Source organism: Carlito syrichta, unplaced genomic scaffold, assembly GCF_000164805.1.
Source record: "Carlito syrichta isolate Samal-C Ts95f unplaced genomic scaffold, Tarsius_syrichta-2.0.1 Scaffold307930, whole genome shotgun sequence".
In the NCBI taxonomy this organism is placed as follows: Eukaryota; Metazoa; Chordata; class Mammalia; order Primates; family Tarsiidae; genus Carlito; species Carlito syrichta.
In genome coordinates this window covers 269,454-275,659 of record NW_007252026.1, presented here as the reverse complement: position 1 = coordinate 275,659, position 6,206 = coordinate 269,454, and the positions used below count along the sequence as shown (strand labels likewise).

The 6,206-nt window shown below is 45.1% G+C and overlaps 1 pseudogene; it reads left to right on the top strand.

The window, feature by feature from the left end:
• The first annotated feature begins 2,778 nt into the window (after nucleotides 1-2,778).
• Nucleotides 2,779-4,693, top strand: LOC103267094 (annotated as a pseudogene).
• Nucleotides 4,694-6,206: the final 1,513 nt, after the last annotated feature.

Sequence of the window (6,206 nt, the reverse complement as noted above, 5' to 3'; positions counted from 1 at the left end):
AAAAAAAAAAAAAAAAAAAAACTTGCACAATTTTTGCTTCATGTGGGTAAGCTGTTCCAAGAGCTTTACGTGTATTAACAAATTTAATCTTGACAACTCTATGTGGTGGATACTATTACTGAAATCAAGCAAATAGTGGTTCTGTGGGTCAAACTGTGGGTCAAATCCTGGCTATACCACTAGCTTGGACAGGTTAGTTAACTACTCTGTGTCTTAGTTTTCTCACCTGTAAAATATAATAAAATTAATAACTTCCTCACAAGGGTACCTGCATAATGAACATTTGTATACCTAACCCTGAATTGTGCCCCACATCTTTAAAATAAAATTTTTTTTTTTAATTAAAATGATAGCCAGGCTCGGTGACTCAGCCTGTAATCCCAGCACTTTGGGAGGCTGAGGTAAGTGGATTGTCTGAGCCTGCGGGTTCAAGACTCGCCTGGACAACTTGGTGAGACCTTATCTCTACAATAAAATTTTAAAAATTAGCTGGGCGTGGTAGCATGCACCTGTAGTTCCAGCTACTTGGAAGGCTGAGGTGGAAGGATCACCGGAGCCCAGCAGGTCGAGGCTGCGGTGGCCGGGAGCGGCCACTGCACTCCAGTCTGGGTGACAGAGTGAGACTCCAACTCAACAAAAACTCAAAAAATAAATAAAAATTAAAATGATAATATCCCCTTCTAGAATTAATTTGCTGACCTCAAAGGAAGAAGCTGAGGCAAAATTAATATAAGGAGAGAGCTTACTTGGGGCAAGCTTGAGGATTGCAACCTAAGAGCAGCTTTTAAACTATTTACTCCAGACATGGTGTTGGGATGGAGGTGAAGGTGGAGGTGGGAATGGGATGTAAATGAAGTCTCATTCTCATGTCTCTGTTGGTGTCTATATCTGGGCGTGATAAATTTTGCATACTTCACATTATTCAAACTGCTCTAAGCTTCTTTTCTTTCTCATAGTCATTCTGTTTTCTCCAACTTTATAATAAAGTGGTAAGATCTCTTACTCCAATCAAGCAAATAGTCATTTATAAATCCTATGTCACACAGTAGGCATCATTTCTCTGTCTCTCATTTTTTAGAATATTATCTTTCAATCCTTTTTCTCCTTCTGTTTGTTACAGCCAAATCAGGTTCTTATGTCCGCTGCCCAGAATAAACAAAACCAACACTGCTAACACAATGGGAAAAGTTTTGTTTGTTTGTTTGTTTGTTTTAGTTGGAGTCTCACTCTGTCACCCGGGCTGGAGGGCAATGGCTCGCTCCCGTCCACCGCAGCCTTGACCTGGTGGGCTCAGGCAATCCTTCTGCCTCAGCCTTCCAAGTAGCTGGAACTACAGGCACGTGCCATCATGCCGGGATAATTTTCATTTATTTATTTATTTATTGTAGAGATGAGGTCTCACCAAGTTGCTCAGGCTGTCTTGACCTCACGGGCTCAGGCAGCCCTCTCGCCTCAGCCTCCCAACGTGCTGGGATTATAGGCATGAGCCACTGCACCTGACAGAAAAAGTTTTAATATCACAAAGTAGCTAAGTGAGGAGAGTGGGAGAAATCTCAGAAATCTGTCTCTTTGAAGATTTAGAGAATAGAATTTTTAAACGGAGCATGGCAGGCAGAAAGATAGGGCTACTGATTGGTTGTTAATGTCGTAGGGTGGAGACCATCTTCCTGATTTAGAGCTAGTTTCTGAAAGATAATTTCATAGACTGGTTAAGCTGACTACCTGGTGTTCTGGCCTGGTTGGGATGCATCAGAATATACAGTCTGAAAACAGTCTCAAATGCCATTCTTAGTTTATAATAGATGCAAGTCTCTTGGCCAACAGGTATTATCCCCTGACCCTGAGCCATTATGGAGGAGTCCAAGAGGAAAGTGTTGGAGAAAGTGGGGTCCCTGGAGATTGAAGCCACTTTTGTCTTTCTTTTTTTTCCTTTTTTTTTTTTTTGAGTCAAGATCTTACTCTGTCATCCAGGCTGGAGTGCAGTGCAAGCTCACAGCTTAAGTGATCCTTTCGCCTCAGCCTCCTGAGTACCTGTAACTACAGGTGTGCACCACCATGCCTGGCTTATATTTTTCTTTTTTGTAGAGATGAAGTCTCCTATCTTGCCTACAATGATCTCGAATTCCTGGGCTAAAGCAATCCTCCTGCCTCAGCCTCTAAGTGCTGGGATTACAGGCCTGAGCCAAGGTCCACAGCTCAATTTTGTCTTTCAATGACTTCTTTTCTCCTCAAGCAGTTTCAGATTCATTGTTTAAGAAAGAATATGTTGATTATCCTTGCCCTTCCCCCAAGGGTTAGGACATGAAAGTAATTTTATATATGTGGTTTTTGTGATTTTTAGCCCTTTCTCATTTAAGCTTCTTTTTGCTTTTGTTGATGAAAGATGCCAAACTCAACCAAGCATGGTGGCTCACGCCTGTAATTTCAGCATTTTAGAAGGCTGAGGCAAAAGGATTGCCTGAGCCCATCAAGTCGCTCGGACTGGTCTTGAACCCCCTGGCACCAATCTCTTTCTTATAGTTGTTCAGGGTTCACTTATGAGTGAGAACATGTGATACTTGGTTCTTTGTTTCTGTGATAGATCACTCAGTATTATAGACTCTAAATTCATCCAAGTTGCTGCAAAGTTCTTAATTTTGTCCTTTATGACTGCATAATATAGCCTCCCTTATCTTAACTCAGCATTTCTTTCTACTGACTTCAAATTTTTTAGCTAGAGCTTAACTTTTTCAACCAATCGCCGATCGAAAAATCTTTTAATCCATCTGTGACCTGATAATCCTCCCACTCCATGAAAGTGTCCCACCTTTCTAGGCTGAACCAATATCTACCTTACAGACATTATACATACTGGTTTATGTCCTTGCTGAAAGGACAGACCAAGAGTGGAAAGCCATTTTTTATCTTGTTTTTAAACCCTGACATGATGAGGAAGAAGTAGAAGCTGTATCCCGGAGAAATCCATTGTTATCTTGTTCCTAAACTTTAATACAATGATGAGAAAGTAGAAGTTATGTTTTGAGAAATGCATACTCCAGGTAAAGATTAACTTTGCCGCTCACTTGCTGCCATTGGCCTGTGCTCTGTTTTCACCTGTCACCCTGTCGCCCCGCATCTCCCCCATCGCAAAGGAAGGCAAAACCACCACACTTGTCATTGACAATGGTTCTGGCATGTGCAAAACTGGCTTTGCGGGGGATAATGCTCCCTGAGCCGTGTTCCCCTCCATCATCAGGTGTCCCCGACACCAGGACGTTATGGTAGGCACGGGTCAGAAGGACTCCTACGTTGGCGCCGAGGCCCAGAGCAAGTGAGGCATCCTGACTCTGAAGTATCCCATCGAGCATGGCATTGTCACCAACTGGGATGATATGGAGAAGATCTGGTACCACACGTTCTACAACGAACTGTGTGTGGCCCCAAGGAGCACCCGGTGCTGTTGACCAAGGCCCCTCTGAACCCTAAGGCCAACAGAGAGAAGATGACCCAGGTCATGTTTGAGACCTTCAACACCCCGGCCATGTATGTGGCCATCCAGGCCATGCTCTCCCTGTACACATCTGGTCATACCACTGGTATTGTCATGGACTCTGGAGACGGGGTCACCCACATGGAGACGGTGCCCATCTACGAGGGCTACACCCTCCCCCATGCCATCCTGCATCTGGACCTGGCTGGCCGGGACCTGACTAACTACCTCATGAAGATCCTCATGGAGCACAGCTACAGCTTCACCACCACAGCTGAGCGGGAGATTGTGCGCGACATCAAGGAGAAGCTGTGCTACGTTACCCTGGACTTTGAGCAGGAGATGGCCACTGCTACATCCTCCTCCTCCCTGGAGAAGAGCTATGAGCTGCCTGATGGCCAGGTGATCACCATTGGCAACGAGCAGTTCCAGTGTCCAGAGGAGGCACTGTTCCAGCCCTCCTTCCTGGGCATAGAATCCTGCAGCATCCACGAGACCACCCTCAACTCCATCATACAGAGTGACGTAGACATCCGCAAGGACCTGTATGCTAACACAGTGCTGTCTGGTGCCACCACCATGTACCTGGGCATTGCTGACAGGATGCAGAAGGAGATCACTGCCCTGGCACCCAGCACCACAGAGATCAAGATCATTGCTCCCCCTGAGTGCAAGTACTCAGTGTGGATCAGTGGTTCCATCCTGGCCTCCCTGTCCACCTTCCAGCAGGTGTGGATCAGCAAGCAGGAATACGAAGAGTCAGGCCCCTCCATCATCCACCGCAAATGCTTCTCAACGGACTGCGGGCAGATGCGTAGCATTTGCTGCACGAGTTAATTCATAAGTATAAATTTGCCCTGGCAAACGTATACACCTCATGCGAGCCTCACGAAACTGGAGTAAGCCTTTGAAAAGAAATTTGTCCTTGAAGCTTGTATGATATCAGTACTGGATCATAGAACTTGTTGCTGATTTTGGACCTTGTAGTCAAGTTAACTGTTCCCTTGGTATTTGTTTAATACCCTGTACATATTTTTGGTTTAAACCCTTAGTACACATGTGGCTCAGTCACTTCATGGTTGAGGTGAGAACATGCTATGGAAGAGAAGTCCATGATCTGTGAATTCACATGACCAAGAGTCTTGATCTGTGCAGGGTATTAATGTGACAGCAGAGTATCTCTAGAGATTGTCAAGAGCTGAACAAGTTGTCATTTCTATCTTGCCAGCCAGTTTAACAGGGTTGGAAACATCCCAGCCTTGAGACCCAGTTTCCTAACTGTTTTTCTGCCAGAACACTGTGGGTTGTTACTTGCCTTGAATCGGAAGCGGTTTGCATTTACACCTGTATATTTATTCATCCTGTTAATTTATGTAAGGTTTTTGTATGCAATTCTTAATTCTTTAAGAGATGACAGCAGATTTTGGCTTTCTACTGTTATGTGAGAACATTAGGCCCCAGCAACATGTCATTGTGTAAGGAAAAATAAAGTGCTGCAGTAAAAATTAAAAAAAAAAAAAGATTACCGACTTTGTCTTTTCAGATACACAGACTCCTTACTTTTCAGAAACACAGACCGGTACCAGTACCGACCTGTTGTAATTTGTCTTTTCTAGAAACCCAGACTTCTCAAGCATGACCAGTATCGATCCATTGTATACTCAATACATGGTGACCAGGAACCCCCCTCAGGGTTTTCTGTCGACTTCCTGGTGCCAGGCGTCAGAGGTGTCTCATGGCTTTTATCGGTGGGGTCTGCCCGGCAGAAGCAGCAATCAACCTGGTCTAGGACATCATGCACTGGGCAAGGATTATATAAGTCACAAAACTTGTGATTACAAAAGTTATGCAGATCGCTGGACTTGTGACCACTCAGAAGGGAGAGTGGGTGGGGATTCTATCTTCCAGTAGATTGAACGCTGTCTACAGGGAAGTCAAGGATCCCCCAAACCTGCCCACTGGGAATGCATAGGAGATAAGGGGAAGTGCACCCTCCATTAGCTCTAGGGAATATTGTTCAGGAATGTACAGGAGCACTAGAATTCTTGTCACACCCTTCTCTAGGGACTGTGATAATACGTATAGACATTAGTGGGTCTCTGCGTCACAGGATCGCCAAGACATTTGCAAGTGGTCAACAAGGAAGTCATGGCAGTCATGTCTACCTGATTACAACATCTCCAGGGGAGAGGATTTAAGACAGGGCTTGGGGGGGACTATGGGGTCACACTCATCTAAAGTGTAGGCCCACTTCCTATCTGTGGAAAGCGAAACTTGCTTAAATAAATCTTTTCTTCTTTCGCCTCTTTGTGTGCTGCAAATCTTTGCATTACTCAGGTCTCTGGTTGCCAGCACACATCTCCTAGACGTTGGCTCCGGTAGTGCTGCGCCCCTCTCCATCCAACCCATCTACCCTCACCCTATCTGGGCCCTAGCACTTGCCTGTAACTTGTCTCCCTAAAATGTATAAAACCAAGCTGTAACCCAACCACCTGGGACACATATTCTTATAAGGCTGTACCCTGGGCCATGGTCACTCATATTTGGTTCAGAATAAAAATCTTTAAATATTTTATGGAAGCCGGGCTCGGTGGCTCAGCCTGTAATCCCACGCCTTTGGGAGGCTGAGGTGAGTGGATTGCCTGAGCCCACGGTTCAAGACCCACCTGGGCACGAGACCTCATCTCTACAATAAATCAAAAAATCAGCCGGTGTGGTAGCGCATGCCTGTAATTCC